At 40.8% G+C, this 16,158-nt stretch overlaps 1 long non-coding RNA gene across 1 annotated transcript in view; it reads right to left on the bottom strand.

Moving 5' to 3' along the window:
* Positions 1–15,702, bottom strand: part of LOC135720975 (uncharacterized) — a 93,458-nt gene extending 77,756 nt beyond the window's left edge. The window contains exon 1 of the long non-coding RNA XR_010521385.2: positions 14,817–15,702. This is a non-coding gene — a long non-coding RNA (uncharacterized lncRNA). The remainder of the gene's footprint in view (positions 1–14,816) is intronic.
* Between the last annotated feature and the right edge of the window lie 456 nt (positions 15,703–16,158).

Below are 16,158 nucleotides of genomic sequence, written 5' to 3'. Positions count from 1 at the left end.
AAACTATTTATCATATATTTGATATGCTTCAGCGCTCAAAATGTATCTGGCCGCACCGCTCTCTCTGTCAAGCCCGTCTCCCCTGGAGTTCTATCAGCCAATTAAAAAAAAAAAGAAAAGAAAGAGGCTTCACAATAGCCAATCAGAAAATAGCACTGTTGTATCTGGTTAAGATTTAACGCAACAACCAATAAAAAAGCATAGCCTCGCACACCCATCGAGGAATGGAGCTCCGAGCATCACTTTAAGCAGCACAGAGTAGCCTAAGTCTGATCTCCTGTTTTAATGTTACAACAAATGCACAACTTTGACACAAACAATGACAACTTGACTGCTGTTAGAGAATGTTTCCCAGATAATCAGCATCAGTTTTTCACGAGTGTATGTAACTTAGCCAACAGTTTACAGCCTGTTCACTGACAACACCTGCTCAGAACATGTAAGTTGCGTTAAATTTTTGTTATCACACGATGACTGACATTTTGTCACATAAAACATCTCTCTCCAAACAGGCTTAATAATTTTATAAGCAACTGCTTTGCAACCATAGTAAGCTTAATCTTACCTAAAACTAGGGAACTGTTGTTGACTTTAAATCTTTTAAATAATAGTTATTACACTTGGTATTTCATGTTGTTGTGCAGTCATTTTATTGTAATTTTAGATTTCAGCATTTGCTTATTTTTGTTTTACCATGGAGGGCTGGTGGTCTATGAAATTTCCCGGTAGATTTTTGGGTCCCACTCCGCCCCTGTTTCATACGTACTATTATTTGCTAAGAATGTGCGTAGCTGGTTTGCCACTACTTTTTCTAATATTTTAGAAAGAAAAGGGAGATTTGAGATTGGTCTAAAGTTAAGATCTCCCTGGTCAAGGTGTGGTTTTTTAATGAGCGGTCTAATAACTGCTAGTTTGAAAGCTGTTGGAACGTAGCCTAATTCTAGTGATGAGTTAAAGATATTTAGTACTGGGTTTGATACTACAGGGAAAACCTCTTTGAGTAATTTTGTGGGATCTTTGATTCTCTTTTTTTCGAATGGGCGCAACGGCATCCAATGTGTTCGAGCAGACATTGTTCAGTTTTTCTATTACAGTGTCTAGATCGTCACGGTTGTCTGCTACATGTTTCATTTGGGACAGGTCTGGAAGAGTGCTAATAAGGCTATCATTAGTGGTGGAAATTATTGTTCTGGCTAATCTGTAGCATGTTGTGGACCAAGTGATCCTATCTAGAAGTACAGTGTATGACACAAGGCAATGGTCAGAAACTGCATCGCTCTGAGGTGATATTTCGATGTCATTAATATTGAGTCCGAGTGACAGAATTAGGTCTAATGTGTGCTTATGAGTATGCGTGGGCCCTGTCACGTTTTGTCTAATATTGAGAGAATTCAGAATATCCATAAACGCACGTCCTAATGCATCTTTTGGGTTATCCACATGGATATTAAAATCACCAACGATAAGAGCTTTATCTACAGTGACTACAAGCTCAGACAGGAAATCTGCTATTTCTTTAAGGAAATCTGCGTGGTGGCCCGGAGGTCTATAGATTGTAGCTAAGGCAAAAGAAAGCTGTTTGTTGTTACGATCAGTTATTTCCATATTACCAGTATTATTTCAAATGATTTAAATTTTAGTTCAGATTTATGGTTTACTTTAAAAATTTTGTTGTATATGGTAGCTACACCACCCCCTCTCTCCTTTAATCGAGGTTCGTGTTTATAATTGTAGTCTTGTGGGGTGGATTCGTTTAAACTGATGTAATCGTCTGCTTTAAGCCAGGTTTCTGTTAAACAGAGTGCATCTAAGTTTTGGTCAGTAATTATTTCATTAACAATAGGTTTTTTATTGGTAAGCGATCTAATGTTAAGGAGGCCAAATTTTAACATTTGATGTTCATCTGTTAATGTATTGTTTCATAATTTTATTTTAATAAGATTGGTACGAGATGAGGTAAACGGTGCTCTGTATTTGTTTGTTCGGGGAACAGATACAGTTGAAATGTGTTGGTATTCTGGTAAGATAGACTCTAAGTTCTGGGATATAAGTGATCTTGACATATCACGGCAGCTAACAGACGGATGGTTAAGCCGATCCGTCTGTTTCCTGACCTGGGCCCTGGATAGTCAGACTGTATTAGAAGTGAGAATAGCACTTCCCTCCTGAGACGGATGGAGGCCATCCCTCTTTAGCAGGTTAGGTCTCCCCCAGAAATGCGTCCAATTGTGTATAAACCCTATGTTATGCTGAGGGCACCATTTTGACATCCAGTCGTGAAGAGACACTAATCTACTGTAAGTTTCATCCCCCCGGTAGGCGGGGATGTTTCTATTTATGTACCTAAATACTACTGTTAGGTCTTACTTTATTTATAACTTTGTTCTTTTATATTTTTATATGGTCAAAATTTCTTAATTTGTTCTTATTTTATTTTCCCACCCCCATTTTATTTTATTTTGCTGATCCGAAATGATTCGATCTATGACTCAAAAAACGCAATGTAATCCATTTAACCACTACTTCATAATAAAATTATGTAATTTGAGATTGAGGTCCACCGTATTTCACCCCTATTCTGTGTAAAATTTCTGGCCTTGCCACTGTTTCGCACTAATTTGATGGGTAAAATTTTTTAGGGTTTGAGTTAGGGGTAATTTGAGGTTTCTTTGAATAAAACCAGGATCAGATGATTGTTGATCCAGGACGATCACATCGACCCTATGATGAGGTTGGAAATCACAGCAACCCTATAATGAGGGGGGTGGGGCTTAGCTAGGGGACCCCCATAAGCTTTGACATAATTCGAACACTGGTTACAATCATCAATAGTTGGCTCCATAACGAAAAGGAGCTCAAAAAAGCTCACTTGGAATGAGAACAGTATCAATCGGCTTACATAGGGTTAGTTTCAGAGCCCTCTATGAATGCACGATGTCCGACAAAATGCACCCTTTTCCCCTCCTTGCGAGCCTTTTCGACGGCCGGCCACAGCAACTGCCTCCTTTCTTGGTCATAGGTAGTGAGGTTCTCAGTAATTCAAAAACCGTTGGCCCAGATGAACTCTGACGATTTTGCTCTCCCCACAGCATCTCTCATCACACGTGAGGAAAACTAAATTATGATCGCTCGCGGTTTTAACACATCCGGAAGCCTCTTCCCAATGCGGTGGATAGTATACATTTTATCTGGAAGACTTTTGCTCTCCTCTGGAAAGGTGGCCAGACAAATGCAAATAGACTCGGATATGACATTTTCCTTTTCAGGTACTCCATGTAAACGCAGGTTCCAGTGGCGAGAGTATCTCTCAAAGTCAGCAATTCTTGTTTCGCAGAGCTCCATCTTCTTTACTTCAGCATTTAGTATAGTTTCGACGTGGTGGACTTTCCCCTTAATATCATTCAACTCAGCACAAACAAAATCCACCGTCTTTTTTAGCCCTTCAATTTTAACAGCGTTATCGCCCACCATTTTCTCTAGGGCATCCGAGCGGTTATTTATTAGCTGTGAGAGAGTGTTAATCACTGCGTTGTCTTCTGCTCTTTGAAGGGGGCTTACCAGGGCCCGGTTGCATAAGCACCTTAGGTGTAATTTTCCCTTAAGTTCGCCCTTATGTTTCCCTTAAACTTAAGGGTGTTGCACAAAATAACCATTAACTATTACTTTTAATGAAAACGTCATCAACCCTTAGAATTTCCCTTAAATAGCTGGTTTTTACTTAAGTAATCCCTTAAATGGTGTTAAGTGTTGCAAAAAAAAACCCTTAACGGTCATTTCCATAACTATAACTTAAGGTTTGAAAATCGTAACCTTAAGAGTAACCCGGACAAAAATAAGATGATATGGCTGAATTTATAGAACCAGCTGAAGATCATTATGTGCCAAGAACAATTTTTAGGGATAGGGAGAATTCTTTGGACCATCTTAGTGATGAAAAATTGTTGCAAGAATACCGATTTGATCGACGTACAATATTTGACATTGCTAACTTACCTGACGGTGACCTTGACCATGTCACACATCGCAACAACTCTTGACCTTCGGTGTTACAACTGCTTATAACATTGCATTTTTTTGCAACTGGAAGTTTTCAGACGTTAGTGGGAGATATTTTCCATGTGCATAAATTGTCTGTCTGCAGAGTGGATCACCGGGTTGCGGGGGCTCTTTCCCGTCTTTAAACGCAACTGTCAAGTTTCCATCCCGTCATAAGCAGGAGGTCATTTAAATCAGTTTTTTTTCGGAAAGCAGGTTTTCCTCGCATTTGTGTGTTAGTGACGGCACACATATCAGAATACAGGCGCCCAAAACACAAAAAGACCAGTATGTAAACAGAAAAGGCTACCAATCAATCAATTCAATTAGTGTGTGACCATCTCTGCAAAATTACAAATGTTGTTGCATCATTGCCCGGAAGTAACATAAAACTAGGGGGAGATTTTGAAGCTGGAGTGCACACTGGTCTCCTGCTCGGGGACAGTGGTTACCCCTGCCGACCATGGCTTGTGACGCCCTTCATGAATCCCCATAAGTCCGCACAGGCATGTAATTAATTAATTAATACGTATATATTCTTAAAGGTAGAATTTGGTGCCTAAAAGTTTGGTGCCTTAAATTTGCATGGAAAATGTTTGAGCACATTTTGAGCATTAAAGAAATATTAACACTAGTTTACTGAATTATAGGTTTATTAAAATATGTATGTTCTAATATGCATATTTTCATGAGATCTTCATTTTTCGCACCTGTAATTTTGGCACAAGTTTGCGTCAAACTTTCTATCTGTCAATTCTACTTTACCTGATTTGTGTATAATGTTTTCAAATAATCAAAGCCTCAAATATCACATATTTTGCATTCTGTAAGAGAAAATCTTTAAGGTAATAAATTACCTTCATAGTATTTATCTTAAAGCACTGTTGACACTGGTCAAATCTTTATTTTTTTTACCCGAATAGGAAAGGTACAATAATGCGCTGACCCACACAAGGTCGATTATTGAGAGGACCATTGGACAGCTGAAGCGCAGGTTTCACTGTTTTCAAAGCGAACTTCGTGTTGAGCCTTCAAGGGCGTGCAGAATTATTGTAGCCTGTCTTGTGCTCTTCAACCTTTCCAAGACATATTCTGCTATTGAAGAGGAGGATGAGCACAGGAATGAAGAGGGCTATGAAGAACTGAATCTTATTCAAAATCAAGATGTTCAATAGGCTGGATATGCTGCTAGAGATGCTATATAGTTATTTGTCTATGCTTTCTTTAATTGATATAGTTATAATAGTAGTAATCTTAATAAGATGTAGTAGTAATTAAGTATTTAAACTAATTATATAGGGGTTTAATGAAAAATTCATACTAGTAGCAGTGTATAGTATTATTATTTTATTATATAGGTCTCATTTTTATTTTTAATTAATTATTATTGATATTTTCTTAATTTGTATTATTATAACACACACACACACACACACTACTTGTTAAATATTAAGTAAAAATCTTGTCAGGAAATTACTCAATTGCAGCTATTGTTACTTTTCCTTCATCCTTTAGCTGTAAAAGTTTGTTATTTAAAAGAAAGTTATATAGCTCTTGATTTTCCTTCTCTCTCTTGAGTTGTTTAATCTCCAGCTGCAGTTTCTCCTTTTGTAGCTGTAGAACCTCTCTCTGTAGTTCCAGCACATCTTGTTGTTGTGGCTGCAGGTGATGTTTGCAGTCTTTTGAAATACGCAAGTGACGGGAAAAATTTTGAAAATCTTAAAAATAATATTAAAGCTGTTCTGTGTTGAGTTAATAATATGCTGAAGCAATAGGTAACACATAATTCATTACTTAGCGGTTGCCTGTATCGGCGCTCTAGCAATCTGATGGTGCTGAAGTTGTTTTTCAAAGTGCTGTAAGGGTCTAAGTGTGAAAGTTATATGTCAGTTATATCATTATGTTATTACATATTATGTCTCTAATGATGTCAAAAGTAATAATGTATCCTCTTAGCCACTATATTAGCTATTCTATGCTGATACACAATAATGCCTCACTCTGTTACACTGTTGCACTGGTTCAGCTTTACTCTCTAAACCGCCACAGATGCCAGACAGGACAGGTGAGTCAGGTCCAATGATGTTTTACCATTTTAGTACAGTCCGACAACTCAGCCGTTGGGGGTCCTTCACCTGTTGGTCAGTTTTGTAATCGTTGGGTCTTAACACTGCACAGCAAAAAAAGCGAGTTCTTCACCGTTGCGGTGCATAAAATCTTCAAAGTGTAGTCTTGCTTAATCTCACCTGTTTTGTTGGCTTCTTTTTTATAAGCGCTCAGCTCTGTTTGTGCGACCACAGAGATGTTTTCATATTTTTTAAGGTCTTCCTGAACAGTCCTCTTTACACCAAGATTTCTTGCATTAATTGTAGCTGTTATTTTCTTTTTTTTTGTCACAGTTACATTGGGATTTAGTTTGCTTTTCAAAATAGTTATTCTTTTAACATATTCATCAAGAAAAATGCATTTCTCCTCCTCTGTTTACTTTTTTTGTTTTCTTTATCCATTCCGATATACTTTATTTGCTGAAACTGCTAAATTGCTATTGTTGATGTTTGCGTATCTATGGCAACAACATACTTTTATAATGTGAAACCAGGATCGCTGTCTGAAAAACACTTGACAGTTTCCCTTACCTAAGAGAACTGTTTAAGGGATTTTGTGCAACACTCCCTTAATAGAAGGAGAAAAAAGCATTTTTGTGTGTCATGGCAAACACACTAAATATAGTTATAGTTAAATAATTACAGAAATGTTATTCATTTTAAAGTTTTAAAATGTAACCGTCGTGTTTAATATTGTGTAATTCTATAAATATCATAATCATTTCATTATGTAATTGGGTAAACTGTCTTAAATAAATAAGTCAGAAAATATGTCTAAAACATGTCAGTAATACGAGAAACGCCAGTGCCCAATATTTTAATATTTAGGAATAGCTTGCGTACAAATTTTTACATTTGTAAAGCTGTAGATACATAAATAATTTGCGTATTAGTCTAGTCAAAACGTCACTATTATACGGTTCAGCGTGTTTTAAACTTAAGTAAATGTACGTATGGTACAACCACACGTTGCATTATGTGTAAATATTGGACAGAACACAGGCTGGGTTAAAATTGACCCAAGGCTGGGTTGTTTTAACCCAACTGCTGGGTTATTATACCCCATGGTTGCATAACAACAACCCAACATTAGGTCATTTTTAACCCAGCATGCGCATTTACCCACTATGGGTCACAAATAACCCAGCCATTTTAAGAGTGTAGCTATGTTTTATTTAATTGTGTGTACAAAGAGTTGTTACTCGGACACCACAAGCTCCAAGATATTTTTCACATCTTCATGCATGCTCTATGTTCCCCTTACTAACAAAACCTTTAATTGTACACTCGCCTATGTTTGTTTATCTGCTGAGCCTTGGTTTATAGGTCACAGTACATACCTACTTTTTCCATAGATAAAACTCAAATCTCTCCTCAGTTGACATCTCTCTGTCTCCCTCTGGCCATTTCTTTTCTTATCATTCCCGGTAGATCATCACCTCTCTTTCTCTTTCAAAGTTCCTTCCTCTGTCATCAATATGACCTAAGCTTGGCATCTCTCTTTGACCTCGCTAAAGAGATGTCACCCCTGTCTTTATCACTTTGTTCTTTTTCAGGAACTCAAAATTTGTAACTTAAAAATTGGTAGTCCGTTCAAATCTCTTTTTTGAGAGACTGTACCACTGGCATGCAGTCACAGAGTTACTCATTGCCTAAAATATACATGTACGTCACTGTTGAGGTAATGTGGGATGTCTGTTTTGGACATTAGCCAATTTTATTTGAAAGCATATCTGCTAAGAACCAATACATCTACTAAAATGTGTATAAGGGTGATAAAATGAATTGTTTAGAGGTTTAAGGTAAGTGTACCTCTAAAATGTTTAATCTGCCTGTTCTCTGAAATGTCACTTAATATGTCATTTGGAATTGTAAAAAGAGTCATGCAATGTATATGTGACCCAGTCTGAGAAAACCCAGCTAAAGTCATTGTTTGTGATGTAGCTGTTTTCTACATAAAATCATCCTACATAATGTAAGGAACATTCTGTAATAATCTAACCTTAATATATTAACTTGTACTATTGACTAAGTAATGTCATGTCAAGGATTAAAAGTGTAATCAGTGGGTGAAATCCAACTTTGATTTTCCTAATCTCATAATTAGATTAAGAGTCTGGATTTCACAAACAGGGTCACTTATGTCAAATAACTCAATAAAACGAACCAATCCATAAAAAAGCAGTGGTGTGTTTACTTGATATGTAGCCACTGCTTTGTCTTTATTGTAAAAATTGTACACAGATAGAACAGATGAACCATACCAAAACTCCATAAAAACAAACACGAAAGGGATTGTTTTTTTCAAGGAGCATTCAGATGTTTTTGCAAAACGTCACCTATGGACAAAGAAAGTGTTTTACTTTTTGCAGCAGGATAGTTTTTCAAAGTCCAAGGGTCAGATGGCAATAATTATCTCACCCCCACTCTCTCCTGATAGCAGAACTAAGGGCAGTCAGTGGTGGGTGACAGCGCAGACTATCATCACTCTTTTCTGTGGCACATTAGGCCCCTAAGGAGCCGTTTCCTCTTCTAACATATACCCTTCTCTTTGTGTTTGCTTTATCTTCTACCAATTCAGATTTTCTGACTTTAAAAGTTTTTATGGTTGCACAGCACTAAAACAAAATGCACACTTTACAGAAATCGGTGTAGGTGATTACACATGAAATGGCATTTTACAAAGAGTGCATTTTTTGTGTATTTTACAAGACAATGTTTTATCATTGTCTTATTTATTCAGTGCACAGGAGACTAAGGGCCAGATTTACTTACAGCTTGCCTTAGCACAAACCTACGGAGCCCGTCTCATGACATGGTAAAACTTTTTTTAAATCGTGCCGTCATGATGCTTGTGCTGGTTTAGCTGGTGTTCACTAGCAAACCAGCACCAAAACACATATGCTGGTCTGCTTTTTTCCAGTAGGGGAGAAACCTCTTTTGATCTTGTAAAATTTAGAACAGAATTTATATTTTTTATTTTATTCTCTGTCTTTTGGTAATGTGTAGTGGTCGACCGATATATTGCTGAGGCCGAATAATTGGCCGATATTTGACCTTTTTATTATTGGCCGAGGCTGATAAATATTTCCTTTTGGCTGATAAATTCTCTGGTTGGATCACGCTAGTGCATTAGCATTGTGTTCCAAAACAAATATACTTAATCCCACCCAGCAACACACAGACCAGTTGGCGCAAGACACCAAAGCACCGTGAAAGCAACCTGAGAGGAAACTGCTTCATATGCTTTTAAATCATTCCCGCAGAAGCCCTGTGCTACATGCCGATCGGCTCATGCAGTCAAATACACAGCCAGCGTCTAACGGATGGTGAGATAGCTAATCATCATTCCCTTTTTTAATGTGAAATTTTGTTTTATTGAACACTTTGAGTCCGGCAAGCAACAAAGTGTCATTCAAACAGTTCTGTAAGGTCTCATATTTGCAGCCCAGCGGTTACTATAAATGGCGACAACAAATTGAGACAAATTTACCTCACAAACAGTGAAAAATCCCATGACCGGCTCGTAAGAAATAAGATGCTGTGGCGTGTGTGTGTGTGCGTGTACCTGGTAATTATCACGTTGTGGGGACCAATTGTCCCCACAAAGATAGGAATACCAGTATTTGTGTGACCTTGTGGGGACATTTTGATGTCCCCATGAGGAAACAAGCTTATAAATCAAACAAAATGATGTTTCTTGAAAATGTGAAGTAGCAAAAAGTTTTCTGTGATGGTTGGGGTTATGGAATGGGGTAGGTAAGGGGAATAGAATATACAGTTTGTATGGTAATTGGACAAAAGAGAAGAACACATACAAATTATTTTTGGTCTAATAATATATTTTTAATTTAAGTGAAACAACCTCTTACTGAGTAAAGTAACTTAATGCAATTTATATGTTAATATTAAGAAATAGGGATGTCCCGATCCGATCTTGTGATCCCCGGCACATAGGCTGAAAGTCTCGCTCTGCTCCGCGCCAGTGTATGTAACAATGCTGGCACGCATGTCGAACTTCTGGGTTTCATCCGGCTTGTTACTTAAGATGCGTGTCATGCAATATCCACTTCTCGCCGCATGGTTGTAGTATTTTTTTACTAAATACTACAATAAATACGTGAAGAAGAACCACCGGAAGCGTTTGACATTTTGAGCTTTCAGTCATGAGGTGTTTTTATTTTACAGCAACTGTTTGAAAATTTGTGTCACTTTCAACTGGTCGGTGTGCTCCCGCCAGACCCAGGGCACAACTGAAAAGTAGGGTTGACAAAATATCTTTTATCTTGGTACTGAAATTTCATCCAAACCAAGGAAGGAGAAGGTATTTAAATGAACCACAAAAATTTGGTAGTCACGTTTGTGGTGGTAGATTAGCGAACATCCTGTCAGAACATCAGAACTGCAGGCATCGTTCAAAAAACCATGGGTCTGAATATGACAAACTAATTCCAACTAAATGGCCCATTTCAATTAAAACAGTAAATGTTCATGGTTTCATTTGAAAGAACTAACAAAATTCTACAGTCTGTTAAAATTTCATGTAAATATCTGATGAAATGAAAAAGTTACAAGCAAAAACATGAATAAGCAGCATTTTTGGTCACACACCTTCCATAGACATCCATATAACTTTTTCCTCTGATTTCTAATATTAAAAATATCATAACTCTCTCAATCCTCAATAGATCCAGGTATTTTTTTACAATCCAAGTATCTTTGTAAATGGGAATGTCTGCTCTGAGTCATGTGCTACATTTTAAGCTTTAGGGTTTTTGAAAATTTTGTCATAATAGCTACTCAGTCAACAAGTGAGATCACATGAGATCACAGTGAATTCACACCATTCTCATACCATGATAATTCACAGTGTGAGCTATATATGAGCTCATTGTGATTTCAAAATGTTGAGCAGGTTAAAAGGAGGCAACACAACACAAGTGGGGCATTCTACTTCCTATATATCACTAGGAAAAGGTTCTCATACTGTGATAATCACAGTGTGAGCTATATGTGAGCTTATTGTGAATTCAGAATGTTGAGTTCATGGTATAAATGCACAATGAGTGTGCTATAACCTCACATAGTGACCATAGGATGAGTTACGATCTGTGACTTATATCATGGTCACAATGTAAGGTCACGGTACACTCACTGTGTGCTCATACTATAGTCATAATTTTAGGGGAACGACACACTCATTCTGTTATAGCAGGACAGCACACATGTCTGGAAAACATTGGCCCAAGAGTAGAACGTCACCCTTACCTATAATTTCTAAGAAATATTTTAGGAATGATCATAGGACCAAATTTAGGATACTTTCTACACAGCATTTTATACAGGCATAAACTTGGTGTGTAATGTGTTTATATACAATACAACATATCATCAACAATGTTATGGCATCAGGAAGCCTAAATAAAGGTTTTAGAAAGCTCACACAGATTGGAGGTAAAAGTGACCAGGATTCACAGGTTTGTTTTGTCCAAGCGTTGTGGCATAGTGGTTAGTGAGTCAGACTTGTTTGCAGCCCAGAGGTTGTTGGTTCGATTCCCACAGCTAACAGTGATTGATTGTTGGGGTGTTGCAGTGATAGTCGGTGTTGGGGAAAGTTACTTTTAAAAGTAATGCATTACAATATTAAGTTAAGTTCATGGAAAGTAATGCTTACGTTATAAGGGTGTCACTATTTCGATTTAAATCTATCGAAATTTAGTCACAAACACTGATCTATATAAATGACTGGATTGTGTATGTCACACTTGTGAAGCCACCGCGCCGCCATGTTGGTATACCCAAAGTTCTATTAAATCAATGGACGTTATCAGATTTTAATGATAAAACATCACTTTATTTGTCTTTGTTTTTATATGTGAAGTTACCCTGTACATTATTACAACACAAACGTCCTAAGCATGTAAATAGTTATTTACTGAAAGTTGTACATTTTGTTCAGTTATTATACATTCATCTTTATTACAGTATCAGATCATTAGACAGACCGCAGCATATTTATTATTAATGACAATCGTGCTCATTCTGAAATCTAAATAATTAATCATGCTTTGTACCATATGTGTGTCACGGGGTGACGATCTTTCAGGGCGGAACCAAAAGTTGAGGAAGTTTTGGTTCCGCCCGGATGTTTCCGTCCAGACCGGAGAACAGAAACACCGGACATCCGGCAGATTCGCGGAGGCTGTAATCAGCCGATTGGGCACAGCTGTGCCTAGTTGAAGAGATCGCCGGGCAATTGGATGACTGAAGTACAGAGAGGAGTATATAAAGCACCGTTAGAACACAGTTAGAGTGCGTAGTGTGTGCTGAGAAACGGAGCTGTGCTCATTGTTGGACGTGGTGGCTGTCTGTGTTTCTCTCTCTCTCTCTCTCTCGTTGTAGTCTCTATTGTGGACCTGCTGGAGTAAACAGGAAAATCCTATGGGTAAAAAGGAACTTTGTTCTAACCAATACTGAAGGAGTAAAGCAGGAAGAAAATTGACCTTCTGGTACAACGTAAACAAAGGCTATTCGCCGTGAGTATACCCTTTTGGTGTGGAGTAACTTGCAAAAATTAACTTGTGTAACCATTGGAAACCTCCAGGAGAAGGAGGGCGGCCCTACCCCTACAATAGTGTGGTGGGCGAGCCGTTAGAAGTACAAATTCAAACAGCCACCGCTACGAGACTTTATTGTGGTCGTATTTCCCATCGCCCTATCCTAGCCCAAGCGCAGTGGAGGACACCGGGCGCTTCCCTTGTTGTGGTGCACTTATAGTGTGGTGAGTGAGACTGTGTAATAAATCTTTTCACGTTGGAGTGGTGCCGTGTATTTGCTGTGGGTTGCTGTGTGTCTTGTAGACGAAGCCCCGCATCATCCATTTTCTTCCACTGGGCAGAGGACGGAGAGGCCAACGACCTCAGAAATTACTGTTACCATATGTAGTGGGCTGTTCGGAGTACGAAGGGACGCAGACCAAGAGCTGTCCGTGACCGTGAGTAAACCATTGGAAACATTCGTGGTGTAAACTTACCTGTGTCTGTTTCGTCGCAGAGTCAGAGGCGAAAGGGTCCGCCGCCCCGTGGTCTCTACGAAAAGGGCGCCCCCGTCTTGGATTCGATCGGCCTATGGGCATTGGAGATAGGGCAGCGCTCGACCCGGTGAGGTGGTGTGTGACCTTCGCCCCTCTGCTGACTTACGGAGGAGAACCATACCTACCCAGAAAGCTGTAAACAGCAGAGCCGGTGAGAAATACTCGAAGTCTCAGTAACAGTATCTTTGTGTCCTAGCGGCCACCTGTGGAGAGAGAGCAGAACGAGAGTGAATAATTGAAGAACAGACTGTGAACGTGATACCTACCCAGAAAGCTGTAAACAGCAGAGCCGGTGAGAAATACTCGAAGCCTCAGTAACAGTGTCTTTGTGTCCTAGCGGCCACCCGTGGAGAGAGAGCAGAACGAGAGTGAAAAATTGAAGAACAAACTGTGAACGTGATACCTACCCAGAAAGCTGTAAACAGCAGAGCCGGTGAGAAATACTCGAAGTCTCAGTAACAGTGTCTTTGTGTCCTAGCGGCCACCTGTGGAGAGAGAGCAGAACGAGAGTGAATAATTGAAGAACAGACTGTGAACGTGATACCTACCCAGAAAGCTGTAAACAGCAGAGCCGGTGAGAGATACTCGAAGTCTCAGTAACAGTATCTTTGTGTCCTAGTGGCCACCTGTGGAGAGAGAGCAGAACGAGAGTGAATAATTGAAGAACAGACTGTGAACGTGATACCTACCCAGAAAGCTGTAAACAGCAGAGCCGGTGAGAAATACTCGAAGTCTCAGTAACAGTGTCTTTGTGTCCTAGCGGCCACCTGTGGAGAGAGAGCAGAACGAGAGTGAATAATTGAAGAACAGACTGTGAACGTGATACCTACCCAGAAAGCTGTAAACAGCAGAGCCGGTGAGAGATACTCGAAGTCTCAGTAACAGTGTCTTTGTGTCCTAGCGGCCACCTGTGGAGAGAGAGCAGAACGAGAGTGAATAATTGAAGAACAGACTGTGAACGTGATACCTACCCAGAAAGCTGTAAACAGCAGAGCCGGTGAGAAATACTCGAAGTCTCAGTAACAGTGTCTTTGTGTCCTAGCGGCCACCTGTGGAGAGAGAGCAGAACGAGAGTGAATAATTGAAGAACAAACTGTGAACGTGATACCTACCCAGAAAGCTGTAAACAGCAGAGCCGGTGAGAAATACTCGAAGTCTCAGTAACAGTGTCTTTGTGTTCTAGCGGCCACCTGTGGAGAGAGAGCAGAACGAGAGTGAATAATTGAAGAACAGACTGTGTAGCGTGATACCTACCCAGAGAGCTGTAAGCAGCAGAGCCGGTGAGAAATACCCGAAGTCCAAGTAACAGTGTCTTTGTGTCCTAGTGGCCGCCTGTGGAGAGCAAGGAGAAACAATTGGAGAACAGACTGTGTAACGTGATACCTACCCAGAGAGCTGTAAGCAGCAGAGCCGGTGAGAAACACCCCCAAGTTCAAGCTAACAGTGCTTTTGTGTCGCAGTGACTATCTGTGGGGCACAAGGAGAACGTGGGTGGACGTACGACAGGGAACGCAAGGGCACGTGGGGCGAAGACCCCCTGCCGACCCGAGGAAAGGTACACCGACAGTGGAGATCCTCCTTACCAGTCACACCGAAATTATTCTGCCTCCAGGACGGAAGAAGGAGGGCGCCACGGTTAGCAGGGTCCAGGCCGGAGCCTGACGTTTCCCTTTTCTCCCCCGGCTTATGGTGGTTGGCACCCCTGTTGCCCTTGCCCTGTCTGCCCGTGGCTGCAGTCTCCCTGGAGGGAGGAGAAGAAACCTATTAGTTTTAATTTCCCCTTTCCCCAATTCCCAGTTCTTTTAAATATTTAAACTAAATAAAGCTTGTTTTAAATTTTACTTACCTGTTCCCGTGTTTGTCTGGTCATTGGGTTGACTTTGGGGACCTCCTCGAGGTGGGAGTTGAAAAGGGGCGTGGCTTTAGTACAACATAGCCAGCCCCTGGTGGTGACAGATTTTGGCGTAGTCGGCAGGGCCCCACCTCGAGTTGAGTAACCAAGGTCACCCAATGACTGACAACGCGGGGCCTGCAGCCCCACCCCGTGCCACATCTATTATCATGGGAAGCCCATGGATCCAGAAATATGGAGGAGCAGAGTCGGAGGTACGACTGACCGAATGGAAGGCCCAATTAGAGTACTTGGCCGACTTACAGGGCCTTAGCGCCGCTCAGCGGCTCCAGTTTGTGTTGAACTCCCTAGAGGGAGAAGCACGGCGAGAGGTACAAGCCGCCCCCGAAGCAATCCGAGCCACCGCCCAGACTGTGTTCCAGTTCCTTACCGAGCAATATGGCGACCATACCCCCGTAGCTGTCCTCCGTTCACAATTTTTTAATTGTAAGCAAGGCCCCCGACAACCTATTAGAGCTTTTGCCCTCAGGCTGCGAGAGCAGTTCACTCGCCTGCAGGCCCGACGAGACCATGGGCTAGGAGACGGAGAGACCTTGTTACGCGACCAGTTCCTCCTGGGGATGAAGGAGGGCCCCGTGAGACAAAGTCTGAGGGTCCAGTTTCGGAGGGACTCCGGGCTCACCTTTGAAGACCTAAAGAAGGAGGCGCTGGCCTTGGAGGGTGATGAGGTCGAAGTAAGTGAAACCCCTGTATGTGCAGCCGTAAGTGGGAACACCGCAGCACCACCTGAACACGCAGATTGGAAGCAAGCCCTGAGAGTAGAATTGTTGAAAGATGTCCGAGAGCAGATGTCGGAGCTATCTAAGACTCTTCTGGGAGAACTTCGGCGAGGTAGGGCGCGAGAGGAACCGAGGCCGGCACCCCGAGAGCGAGTCTACTCTGAGAGGGGCCGAGAGCCACCGGGGCGCCCGAACCGTTTTAACCGGCCCCGCTTCGAGTGGGATGACCAAGGGCGGCCAATCTGCAATCGTTGTGGAGAACCAGGGCATTATAGCCGTCAGTGTGGGCCTCGC

Source organism: Paramisgurnus dabryanus, chromosome 13 (genome assembly GCF_030506205.2).
Source record: "Paramisgurnus dabryanus chromosome 13, PD_genome_1.1, whole genome shotgun sequence".
NCBI classification, from domain to species: domain Eukaryota; kingdom Metazoa; phylum Chordata; class Actinopteri; order Cypriniformes; family Cobitidae; genus Paramisgurnus; species Paramisgurnus dabryanus.
Note: the sequence above shows the minus strand (reverse complement) of the source record. Positions and strands in the feature narration are given on the sequence as shown.